This window comes from Phoenix dactylifera, chromosome 6, assembly GCF_051530095.1.
Source record: "Phoenix dactylifera cultivar Ajwa chromosome 6, Ajwa_hap1_PhDact_Kaust_v1.1, whole genome shotgun sequence".
In the NCBI taxonomy this organism is placed as follows: Eukaryota; Viridiplantae; Streptophyta; class Magnoliopsida; order Arecales; family Arecaceae; genus Phoenix; species Phoenix dactylifera.
This window is the reverse complement of record NC_143195.1, coordinates 11,957,585-11,971,488: the sequence shown is the minus strand read 5'-3', so window position 1 is coordinate 11,971,488 and position 13,904 is coordinate 11,957,585. Positions and strand designations below refer to the sequence as shown.

Sequence of the window (13,904 nt, the reverse complement as noted above, 5' to 3'; positions counted from 1 at the left end):
TAAAAGTATCAGAATATCAATCAGACCGTTCAGATGAAAGAAACATGTGTCCTACAGCAGCCGACGAAATTTGAGTGCAATCAGACGGTGGATTACTCAGATATCAGTGTTTGATGCAGACTGTGCAGGAAATAAAAACAGCAGAATTTTTTTTTTTTGAAAGAAAAAGACTAAATAATAAGATACTGATTAAATCTACTAAAAATTAACTCTAAAATTATACTAATAAATCAGCCGTTCTCCGGCAACGGCGCCAAAAACTTGATGCAAAAATAAAATTGTTCTCCCAAGTGCAGGAGAATCGCACAAATAGTAAAATCTCGGGAGTCCGAGGTCGAATCCTCAGGGAACGATCTATAGATTATTAGCGTAATTTTTAGATATAATTTCAGTTGAATAAATATGTGGATTAAGATGATGTTTTGATTTTCAGAAATTAAAAAACAGAGAATAATAGATCAATAAACAAAGTTCAATCAAATAGAAATGGTTAGGAATCCGGAATCCCCCTTGATAATATCGCATTCAAGAATAAATCCTGCAATTCTTGATTAAGGATGTAAAAGTAGAATAGATCAAAACATGGAATATATTTTATGGACATATGAACTCTATTTCTAAGCATTCATCGTGCCTTCTACGTCTACGACAAATCAAATACTAAAGCAGTCCATGTGCCAATAAACATAAACCATTAAAAATCTATCTACAAAATAGTTATGCAAGAACCCATAACACATTAAAAATATAAATCAATAAGAGCAAAGGTTCAGAATTTACTTCAAAGAAAGCAATACATCAAAGGTTCCTCCATCACCCTTCACCTAGGACTTTAGCCACTCATTTTAAAAATGATTCCCCCTTTCATTCTCCCCTTTTCCTTTCTTTCTTTTCTTTTCGGAAACAGGGGAGGCCCTGTTTCCCTTTCTTTTTTTTTTCTTTTGACAGAGGGCCTCCTCTGTTTTCACCCAATGAAATCCCCCTTCTTCCCCAGCTGAGAGAGCCTCATATAGCTCGTGAGAACCCTCCAGCTTGCACGGGAATAGGTGCGGACGGCTGGGATTTGGAAGGGGATGCGAGAGATTCGCACGCGGTGGAGACACGTCAGCTGTGGATGCGGGAGAATCGGACGCGGAAGCCTGACTGGGACTCGGATGATTGCGAATCCGGGAGGCTGCTGGGATGTGCTGTGATCGTAGATGCTAGGGATCGGTTTGGATGCGTGGAAGCTGAACCGTGGATGGCTGGGAAGCTCTAGGATGCAGGTGCGGAAGCTTGAACGCGGACGGATGCGGATGAGATGCTTCATGGGATGCTGAACGGCTGGCTTGATCGTTGGAACTGGGACGCGTGGACTGCGAGGAAGACGGAAGCCGCGGACGTGAGGAGACGCTGAGATACGGGATGCTGGGAACTCGGGGGAGCTGGTTCACGGACGTGGCCTGAAACGGACGCTGGGAGGATCCAACGCTGAGAGCTGGAATCTCGGGATGGTTGGGCCTTGCACGCGGACGCTGGCAAGATCTGATCGCGAACGGAAGGAGGTTTGGAGCTTGAGATGGGGAATGGATGCTGGCCTGCGGATGATGCGAAAGAGGTGGACGGCTGATTCTGGCGATGCTCGTGAACGGAAGGAGACGTGGGGTTGCAACGCGAAGGGATGCGGAGAAGGCTGGATCGCACGATGCTGGATGAGCACGTGGAGGATCACTCACGGGAGAAGCTGGGTTGCACGCATGAGATGAAGTGGGAGAATCATAAACGGGTGCACAGGTTGCTTTGAATTGGCTGCAGTGAACCTGAAAGGCTGAACTTAACCTCCTTCTAGTATGCAACTGGGGTTGACCCATATGGTTGGCTGGTCGCATATGGTGATGCATCTTTTGGGACCCAATACGTATTTTAACTTTAATTTACGATCACCTGCACCCCACAAAAATATAATATTAATACAGCACTTCTATCATCATTTGTTAGCAATAATACTAATTTGAGTGATGTGTAGATCGCACTTTTGTGCTCTCATCAGATGCTTCCCTAAGGTCTTTCATGGAGAACTCTTTTGACAACCAGACCTTGACCGAGGTTAGCATGAGAATAACATTCCCTATCAGGAGGATGTCGTCCACGTACAGTACGAGAAACACGACAGCACTCCCACTAACCTTTTTGTAGACACACGGTTTCTCTTCATTTTTGATGAAATCAAACGTTTTGATTGCGTCATCGAAACGAGTGTTCCAACTCCGAGATGCTTGCTTTAGTCCACAGATGGATCTTTGCAGCTTGCAGACCTTATGATGTCCATCACTGGAAGTGAAACCCAAAGGCTGTTCCATATAGATATCTTCATCAAGATATCCATTCAGAAAAGCAGTTTTCACATCCATGGCAGATTTCATAATCATGAAATGCTGCAATGGCAAGCAATGTTCGGATGGATTTTAGCATGGCCACAGGTGAAAAGGTCTCCTGATAGTCAATGCCTTCGCGTTGACTATACCCTTTCGCCACTATCCTTGCTTTATAGGTCTCTACCTTTCCATCCGAACCTATCTTCCTTTTGTAGATCCATTTGCATCCAATAGGTACAATACCTTCTGGTGGATCTACTAAGGTCCAGACTTGGTTAGAATGTATGGAGTCTAACTCTGACTTCATAGCTTCCGACCATTTCTCGGAATCGATATCAGATATCGCCTCGTCGTAGGTTTTGAGATCCTATATGTGATCCCTATCTCCCACTAGGAACATTTCCTCGATATCCTCTTCTAGTATACCTAAGTATCTATCAGGAGGATGGGAGACCCTACTAGTTCTGCGAGGTAGTTGAGGGACATCATGTACTGGCTCTGTATGAATGGGTTCGATAGGATCCATGACTCGTTGCTTTTCAGAGACTTTCTCTTCAAGCTCAATTTTCCTCCCACTGCCTCTATCAAGGATAAACTGGTTTTCCAGGAAGATGGCATGACGGCTCACAAACACATTGTGATCCTCTGAGACGTAAAAATTGTATCCTAATGACTCTTTAGGATATCCTATAAAATGAGCACTTATGGTCCTAGCCTCTAGTTTGTCCGCCTGTAGTCTTTTGACATGGGCCGGACATCTCCAAATTTTGAGATGACCAAGACTTGGTTTCTTACCATGCCATATCTCATACGGTGTGGTAGGAACGGATTTAGAGGGAACTCTATTCAGTAGATATACTGTGGTAAGTAAGGCATCTCCCCAAAGAAACATCGGTAGATCTGTGAAGCTCATCATGGACCGGACCATATCCAATAGAGTCCGATTTCTCCTCTCTGACACCCCGTTGAGTTGAGGTGTACCCAGAGGAGTCTATTATGAGACTATGCCATTGTCCTTAAGATAGTCCCGGAATTCTCCACTAAGGTATTCTTCTCCTCGATCTGATCGAAGAGCCTTAAGGAGTTTTCCAGTTTGTTTTTCTACTTCATTTCTGAACTCTTTGAATTTTTCAAAAGATTCAGATTTGTGTCTCATAGGATACACATACTCATACCGTGAATAATCATCGGTAAAGGTAATGAAGTACGAATAACGTCCCCTGGCTTGCACATCGAATGGGCCACACACATCTGTGTGTACCAGGGTAAGTATTTCAGTGGTCCTCTCCCCATATCCTACAAAGGGCAATCTAGCCATTTTTTCTTGAAGACAGGACTCGCAAACTGGATATGACTCAGAAGTCAATTAGCCGAGAAGCCCATCTTTATCCATTTTGTTCATTCTGTCCTCTCCAATATGGCCAAGCCTGAGGTGCCACAAATATTTTTGGTTTATCTCATCCCTGGATCTTTTGGATCCTTTGGCATTCACTTCTTGCTCAGACACATTTATAGATACATCCATATACAAATGATAGAGACTGTCAATCATAAAACCACGTGCGACTATTTTATTTCTGAAATAAATAGAACAGCAGTCTTTGTCAAATGTAAAAACATGACCTTCCTGTGCTAGACATGAAACAGAAATCAAATTTTTGCTAGCAACAGGTACATAATAGCAGTCTCTAAGTAATAAACTAAAACCAGACGGTAGTCGCAGATGGTAGGTGCCCATAGCCATAGCAGCAACTTTTGCCCCGTTGCCAACCTGAAGGGTTACCACACCTTCCGCCAGCCTTCTACTTTTCTTTAGACCCTGCATGGTAGTGCACAAATGAGCACTAGAACCAAAATCTATAACCTAACTAGAAGTAGAAGAAACCGTTAGATTAGTTTCAATTATGAGCAAGTCTATACCTTCTGGTGGTGTGTCACCTTTTTTGTTCTTCAGGTTCTCGAGGTATGAAGGACAGTTTCTCTTCCAGTGGCCGTCTGATGAGAGCACAAAAGTGCGATCTATACATCACTTAAATTAGTATTATTGCTAACAAATAATGATAAAAGTGTTGCATTGATATTATATTTTTGTGGGGTGCAGGTAATCGTAAATCAAAGCTAAAATGCGCATTGGGTCTAGACAAGATGCCTCACTGCAGGTGACCAGCCGACTACATGGTTCAATCCCAGTTGCACACTAGAATGAGCATTAGCCGGCTAGGTTTAGCCATATCCAGCTCTCAGCATGGTTCAGTTCCAAAGCATCTTTCTAGCTCTCCCAGCCGTGTCCGCCTCTTCATCTATTTATTCCCAAAACAGAGCACCCGAGTTCCAGCCACATCAGCTCCCCAGCGTCCACGTGCACCCTTCCAGCAAAGTCTCGATCTTCCCTTCCGCATCCCTTGCTTCAAGATCCACGATCAGATCACCCAGGCGATGGCAATCTTCCGGAATCTCAGGTCCTCACGTCCGCATGTGAATCTCCCGTGATCAGCTCGTTTCCGCTCATCCAGATTTCATCCGCCCGTCTTCTGCACCTCCCAGCCGTCCACGAAGCCTTCCAGATCTTAGATTCTCGCATCCAAGGCATTGGGATCGTTCCATGCATCCACCTCTCCCGGATTCGCAATCACCCGAGTCCCAGATCTCAGGTTTCCGCATCCACTTCATCCGCGCATTTACACCGTGATCCCAGCATCCTGTGAAGCGTTGCAGCCGTCCACGGTTCATCTCCCATGCATTCCAACAGATCCCAGCCTTCCAGCGAACGCCTCAGCATCCCGCGAGGCATCACCCGCATCCGTGCTTCCTTCCGATCCATCCGCTCGTCTTCCGGATTCGTGCTCAAGCCCAGCCGTCCGCGAAGCATCTACCGTTCCCAGATCTACTCCTCAGCGTCCGGGATACTCGGAAGCCAGCAGGAGAGGAGCATCCCGTGTGATCAGGTGACCCATCGGGAGATATAGGAGGGCTCTCGGCTGGCAAACGTGAGGGGGAGTTCGTTCGAAAAACAGAGGAGAGCCTCAGCCCCATTCAAAAAGAAGAAGAAAAAAAAAAGAGAGGAAACAGGGCATGCCCTATTTTCGAAAATAAAAAGAAAAAAAAAGAGAGAAGGAAGAGGAACAGGGGAGATTTCTTTTACGTTGATGGCCGGCTAATTTCTTAGGGAGGGAGATAGAGGAACCTTTGATGTATTGCTCTTTGAAGTAAACTCTAAACTTTTGCCTTGAATGAATTATATTTACTGATATGTTTTTGATCCGTGCATAGTTATCTCGTAGATAGCTCTTTAATGGATTATGATTATTGATATATGGATTGCTTTAGTATTTGATTCGTGGTAGACGTAAAAAGCACGACGAATGCTTAAAAATTGAGTTCATATGTTCATGAAACATATACCATGATTAGATCTATCCTACCATTCATTTTTAATCAAGAACCATAGAGTTTATTTCTTGGATGCAATATCATCAAGGGAGATTCCAGATCCCTACCATCTTTATTACATTGAACTTTGTTTATTACTATATTGTTCTCCGATTTTAATTTCTGAAAATCAAAACATCATCTTAATCCACAAATTTATTACATTAATTAATCTAAAATTATATTAAATAATCTAATATATATTTCGTTCCCTGAGGATTCGACCTCGGACTTCCGAGATTTTACTACTTGTACGATTCTCCTATACTTGGGAGATTAGTTTCGCGAAAACATTTTTGCGAGTGCATCAAGTTTTGGCACCGTTGTCGGGGAACCGCTGATTTATTAGTATAATTTTAGATTTAATTAGTACTTTAGTAGTTAGTCTTTTTCTTTCGAAAAAAAAAAAAATTCTTTACTATTGTTTTTTTTCTGCACAGTCTACATAAAACTCTGATATCAAAGTAATTAACCATCTGATTGAACTAAAATTTGGTCGTCAGGTGCAAGACCTGTGTGTTTTTCATCTGAACGGTCTGATTGACATTCGGAAATTTTTGCGACCATTAACTTAATATAAAATCTTGCTGCTTTCTGCTTTGAATTTTCTGCATTTAATTTTTTTAGAATCAGAATTTTATTGTTATCATATCTCATTAACCCTTGTTGCTAATATAAAATTTAAAAAAATAATAAATAATTTGCTTGATCACCTATTCAATGAAATTTAATGTCATGTCATAAAACATTAAAAAAAAATCTCTTGATTGTTGCATATAGTATAAGGCATCAACATAAAATACTCTAAGGGCTGAACCCATTTAAAAAGATAAGGTCGGGATTTCATCACTCGTCCTTAGCCCAAAAATCACCCCATTGCATAAATATCCTAAGCTTAACTAAAATCAACTAGACGTTGGCCCCTAAGGACATTCAAGCTCAATAGGACGAAGACCACCGAAAGTTGCACCAATTTCGCTCTATGGCTTAGTTGATGTCTAGGCAAGCTTTGTCCCTATAAGGGAGACAGTTCATCTGTTCGAGGCAAGTGGGTTTTAAGTGGGACCTTTGCGAACGCATCGTGACCCCTCTACTTACCTGGGAGCTTACCTGGTCAACTCGGTTCATTAGACCGGATTGGAGGCTTAGGTGCCCTCTTCAAACCAGTTAGGAGTTGTCTAGAAATTTAAGAAAAACATTAGAAATTGAGGTGTAATGTTTAGTTGCATGTTTGATTGTGAATAGATTTTTGTTTTAGGGTATCTTTAGTTGGTACTTATATTTATATTTATTTTAAAAAAAACATAAAAAAAAAATAATTAAATTTTGTATGCTAGGTTGGAATAGGGACGACACCGGTCGATTAAGTCGTACAACTTTAGATCATCCCTTAGGACACATCCTTGAAATTCCTTCGCAGTATCTCACACCTTGTGAGATGGCAAATTTTCCTGATGATGTAGGAAGTCACCATGGTGATGAAGGTAGACCCCCAGTTATGACACTTCGACAATACTTACATCCCACTAGGACTAGTCAACCTTCATGCATGATTATTCCTGAAAATGTAGGACACTTTGAAATCAAACCAGGAGTAATTCAATTGCTGCCCAAGTATCATGGAATGGAATCCGAGAACCCTTATCTTCACCTTAAGGATTTTGAGGAAATTAGCATCACATTTAGAGTGCCAAATGTATCGGAAGATGTCCTTAAATTGACCTTGTTCCCTTTTTCCTTAAAGGATAAAGCCAAAACGTGGCTGAACTCCTTGATACCTAGATCGCTAGGAACATGGCATGATATGCAAAGAGAATTCTTGAAAAAATTCTTTTCCGCACAAAGGACTAACTTTTTGAAAAGGCACATTAGCAATTTCCAACAAAAAGACCATGAAACATTTTATAAATGCTGGGAGAGATTTAAAGATTTGCTTCTCTCTTGTCCTCATCATGGGTTTGAAACATGGAGAACCATTAGTTTCTTTTACGAAGGGTTGTCTCCACAGTTAAAACAATTTATAGAGACTATGTGCAATGGTCTATTTTTGGAAAAGCAACCCGATGAGGTATGGGACTATTTAGATTCTCTCGCAGAGACTGCACAATTATGGGATACAGGGGATAGAGTGAATAAACCCTTACCTAAGCCTACTAGCGTTGGACACGGGGGCCTTTACAACCTTAGTACTCAGGATGATATTCAGGCTAAAATGGCAGCCCTTACTAGGAAGGTAGAGGAATTGAACTTAGAAGAATTGAACCCGTCAAGACCGTAGAACATAACAGCGAGTGTTGTAGGATTTGTGAGATGCCTAGCCATCTCACCACTGATTGCCCCACAATACCCGCATTCAAGGAAGTCTTGCACGATCAGGCCAATGTTATGAATACCTATCAAAAATCTTTCAATAATTCTTTTTCGGGTACTTACAACCCTGGATGGAAGAACCATCCAAATTTCAGGTGGAGGAATGACCAACCCCAACAAGTATATAACCCAACTCCTCCACCTCCGCAACCTCATTATGCACACGCACCCCCTCAAAAACCCAGTCTCGAAGAAACTTTGCAATCTTTCATGCAAGGTCAAGCTAAAATCAATGATGAATTAAGAAATCAACTGACAACACTGACCACTGCTTTAAGTGCTCAAGAGAAGGGTAAGCTACCAGCTCAACCACAACCTAACCCTCAAGTCTACGGCGGTAGCAATGCATCATCTTCAAGTTCGCATAAAGAACAAGCAAAGAGTATAATAACTTTGCGAAGTGGAAAGATTATTGACCGACCAGTCCCAGAACAAACACAAGTCATACCTGATTCTGACCCTCCCAAGACAAAAGAAAAGAATAATGGAGAAACTGAAGCACCAACATCTACTGAAAAAATTAAATGTCCTTTTCCTGCACTATTTCCACAAAGATTAAAGCCCTTGCAAAAGCTTGAACCAAACTCTGAAATTCTTGAGCTTTTTAAGCAAGTAAAAATCAATGTTCCTCTTCTTGATGCAATCAAACAAGTGCCTTCCTATGCAAAATTTTTAAAAGATTTGTGCACTGTCAAGCGTCGTTTAAATGTCAAGAAGAAGGCATTTCTGGCTGAAAATGTGAGTGCAATTTTATAGCATAACGTTCTTCCTAAATATAAGGATCCAGGTTGCCCAACTATCTCGTGCATCATTGGCAATTTTAGGATTGAGCGAGCATTGCTAGATTTAGGAGCGAGTGTGAACTTGTTGCCATATACGGTATATGAGCAACTCGGTTTGGGTGAGTTGAAGCCAACAACTATGACCTTACAATTAGCTGACAGGTCAGTGAAGGCCCCTAGAGGGATTATCGAAGATGTGTTGGTCCAAGTAGACAAGTTCTATTTTCTTGTTGACTTTATCGTACTGGACACACATCCGGCTTCCAATTCACCATCTCAGATTCCGGTCATCTTAGGACGCCCATTCCTTGCAACTTCTAATGCATTGATCAATTGTAGGAATGGTGTCATGAAGCTTTCTTTTGGCAATATGACCTTGGAACTGAACGTCTTTAGTATAGGTAAACAACCCAGTGATCATGAAGAAAGTAAAGAAGTTGAATGGGTTGAAACCATTGTGGAAGAATATTTGTTAAAAAAAATATTTATTGAATCGGCCGACAATGGTTTAATAGATTGGTGTTCTGAAGGTACTGCTAATGATGTGGTCCCACCTGGTTTAGATAATTCGGATGTTAGAATGGTCAATGGGTGGAGACCGAGAATAAAGGAATTTGAACAGTTGCCACCTCGAAAAGCAAAGATAGTACCATCCCATGAACAAACACCTAAGCTCGAGTTGAAACCTTTACCGAAGGAACTCAAGTATGCATTTCTTGGATCCGAGGACACATTTTCTATAATCATCTCATCTGATCTGGATCATGCCCAAGAAAGAAAATTACTTGGTGTTCTAAAGAATCATAAGGGAGCTTTAGGATGGTCTATTGCCGACTTGAAGGGGATTAGCCCTTTAATTTGCACGCATCGGATATATTTGGAGGACAATGCCAAAACCACAAGGCAAATGCAATGCAGGTTGAATCCTACGATGAGAAATGTGGTTAAAGCAGAAGTCCTCAAGTTGCTTGACGTGGGTATTATTTATCCAATTTTTGATAGCAAGTGGGTGAGTCCTACTCAAGTCGTGCCCAAGAAAGCAGGTCTGACGGTAGTCAAAAATGAGCAGGGTGAACTAGTCCCAACTCGTGTTTCGACGAGTTGGCGCATGTGTGTTGACTACCGAAAATTGAATTTGGTCACTAGGAAGGATCACTTTCCCCTACCCCTCCTAGACCAAGTTTTGGAAAGAGTTGCAAACTACCAAATCAAAATTTCACCTGAGGATCAAGAGAAGACTACTTTCATTTGTCCTTTTGGCACATTTGCTTTCCGTCGAATGCCATTCGGGTTGTGTAATGCACCTGCAACATTCCAAAGGTGTATGCTCAGCATTTTTGAAGAAATGAACGAAAAATTTTTAGAAGTGTTTATGGATGATTTCTCTATTTTTGGCGATTCATTTGATGATTGCCTGTCACATTTATAAGCAGTCTTAGCTCGATGCATGGAAAAGAATCTGATACTGAATTGGGAGAAATGCCACTTTATGGTGCCAAAGAGAATTGTCCTAGGACATATTGTTTCATCGAAGGGCATGGAAGTTGATAGAGCCAAGATTGACTTAATCGCCAAGCTACCTGCACCCAAGACGGTTAGAGATGTTAGATCATTTTTGGGTCACGCAGGATTTTATAGGAGGTTCATCAAGGACTTTAGTGTCATAGCTCGACCATTATGTAACCTCCTATCCCTTGATACACCGTTCAATTGGACTGAAACATGTCAAGAGGCATTCGAAAAATTGAAGGCTATGCTTAGCACTGCACCCATCGTGCGACCACCTGATTGGTCATTACCTTTTGAAATCATGTGCGATGCTAGCGACTATGCGATAGGAGCTGTCCTGGGACAACGCAAGGATAATAAGCCATATGTCATCTACTATGCAAACAAAACCTTAAATGATGCTCAAATAAATTACAACACCACCGAGAAGGAATTGCTTGCAGTAGTATTTGCATTGGACAAATTTCGCTCTTATATCCTTGGTGCTCCTATTGTTATCTTTACAGATCATGCAGCGCTAAAATATTTACTGGATAAGAAAGAGGCCAAACCACGCTTAATACGATGGATACTTCTACTCCAAGAATTTGACATCACTATCAAAGATAAAAAGGGAGTAGAAAATGTAGTTGCTGACCATTTATCACGGCTAGTTTTTAATGATTCGGTGCCACAGTTGCCCATCGAGGACTCGTTCCCTGAAGAGCAATTGTTTGCACTTTCTACTATGCCATGGTATGCTGATATTGTAAACTTTCTTGTCACAAACCGGATGCCGGAGCATTGGGGATCGAATGATAAGAATAATTTCTTGCGTGAAGTAAGAAGTTATTATTATGATGCCCCCTATTTGTTCAAGTATTGCAATGATCAAATCTTTAGAAGATGCATTTCGGATCATGAGATACAAAGTGTACTCTCTTTTTGTCATGCCAGTGCTTGCGGAAGACACTTCGCATCTAAGAAAATGGCAGCTAAGGTGTTGCAATATGGTTTTTATTGGCCTACACTATTTAAACATGCCCACGAGTTCTGTAGGACATGTGACCCATGTCAACGTGTTGGAAGTCTAACTCGTAGGCAAATGATGCCTCTTCAGCCCATTACTGCTATGTGGGGCATCGATTTCATGGGCCCATTCTCACCATCTTTTGGATATGAGTACATTTTAGTGGGTGTAGAGTATGTATCCAAACAGGTAGAAGCTGTGTCTTGTCGAACAAATGACCACAAACCAGTTTTAAAATTTCTTAAAGAAAACATATTTTCTAGGTTTGGGATGCCTAAGGTTATAATTAGTGATGGGGGAAAATATTTTTGTAATAAGCCTTTTGAGATCCTGTTATGAAGGTATGGTATCACCCATAGAATTGCAACTCCTTATCACCCGCAGACTAGTGGCCAAGTAGAGTTAGCCAATCGGGAGATTAAACAAATTTTAGAGAAAACGGTTAATCCATCATGCAAAGACTGGTCTTTAAAACTTTCTGACGCATTGTGGGCTTACCGTACTGCTTATAAAACTATTCTTGGTAGGTCCCCGTATCCGCTAGTCTATGGAAAAGCATGTCGTCTACCTGTTGAAATAGAGCATAAATCGTATTGGGCCATTAGAAAATTAAACTTTGAATTATCAGATGCTGGTTTAGCTAGAAAATTACAATTAAGTAAGTTGAATGAAATTCGTCGGGATGCATACGACAATACTAGACTTTGTAAAGAACGAATGAAAATTAGGCATGATAAATCAATTCTAAGAAAATCTTTTGAACCTGCACAAAAAGTTCTTTGTTATGACTCTCGCTTACATCTGTTTTCTGGAAAGTTAAGATCAAGATGGACAGGTCCTTTCATTGTAAAAACTGTTTTGCCACACAGGGCAGTTGAAATTGAGAATCCACAGGATGGCAAAATTTTTAAGGTAAATGGACACAGATTAAAACCTTTTCTTGAGAATTTTGCAGATGAAGAGGACTCCTTTTTCTTGGGGGAGCCTTCTTACGACTGAGCATGACGACCAAGGTATGTGTATATTGGATAGAATTCAATTTTTTCTTTTATTTCTAGTTTTCTTCTTATTTTGTAGGTCTTCTTTTCTGGAAATCAACAGCTCAAGGTATTCTTCTTCTCTCTATTATTTTCTCTATTGTCTCTCATATATAGTTTTCTTGCATCTTTTACATTGAGGACAATGCAATGTTTAAGTTGGGGGGAGGGAAAGATTTTGCAAAAAAAAAAAAAGAAAAAAAAAACAAAAACTTGTTTTTGCATTTGATTTATTCTATTACTTTCTTTTCTGAGCAAATGCACATGTATTTTCATATTGAGTTTGTGCAACTATTAAGTCAAGGAACACATGCATACTATGATTGATCAGAGATCTATTATTGGATCCCCACACGTGTACTTAATGACAATAGGAAGCCCTCAGGAGTTCATATTTGTTAACTGCATTTTTGTTAGCCTTATCCATAAAAAAAGTATGAGTGTCCTTGTTCGTACCATAAGGTTCATGATTTGATTTTCATATAAAAATAGAGGTTGAATATCCCAGTTAGATTACTTAGGTGCTTTATGATCCGACTTTGGTTGACCTATAGTCACGATGCAGTCACATATATAATAAAAATATTTATATGTTCAGTTTACCATCTCTTTTCTTGCATAATTATTATTCAAAAAAAAATACTTATGATGACAAGTCTGGCCTCGTGGTGTAGTCTGGTTCGAGTAATTAAGTCCGAGGGGTGTTTCACCTAATGTCTTGAGCCAACTGGATCGGGGGTCATTGGCTGAAAGCTCGCTACATGGATCTTACTAGAGCCTAATGGGGTTGGACTATTGTAATCGTCATATGTATTTAAAAATAAAAATAAGCATGAATAGGGTTGGTCGGACTGAACCTAGTGACATGTGGTAATGACTGGTTTGACTCCATTGTTTTGGACCTCTATGTACCCGGGTTATTTAGTTGGGATTGATAGCTCTTTCTTTACATGCAAACCATTCTTGACAAATTTAGACAACATGTGATATTCTGAAAATTTGATGGATCAGGTTCTAATAAATTGTAGAAAACACTTGTGGACTTGAGTAGTGGACCAAAAACTCAGGCGGTGCCCTGTTGTGGTGGAGATATCAGTACTCTGAGAAAGTCATACTATCTGATGCACATTACACTTTTATATTTCCTTGCTTTGACAGTTGTCATGCTTAAAAATATATATCAATTAATTACATGTGTATTAGCTTAGGATTTATTTTTATTAGAATCCCATGTCATATCATTCATGATGTTTGTGGGTAACATCCCTGAAAACCCTCACGAGACAACACTCGTCCACTAGGGTAACCTAGGGGTTTAACGGCTTGTTGCACGTGCTAAGTGCAATCGTGATTCCTACGAAAGTGAGTACATATCTTAGTTTTATGTCTTTAGCTTTAATAAAAAGTCATAGGT

General features: G+C 40.6%; 1 pseudogene; it reads right to left on the bottom strand.

Annotated features, from left to right (window-relative positions):
- Positions 1-7,644: 7,644 nt before the first annotated feature.
- Positions 7,645-7,742, bottom strand: LOC120106957 (small nucleolar RNA R71; annotated as a pseudogene).
- Between the last annotated feature and the right edge of the window lie 6,162 nt (positions 7,743-13,904).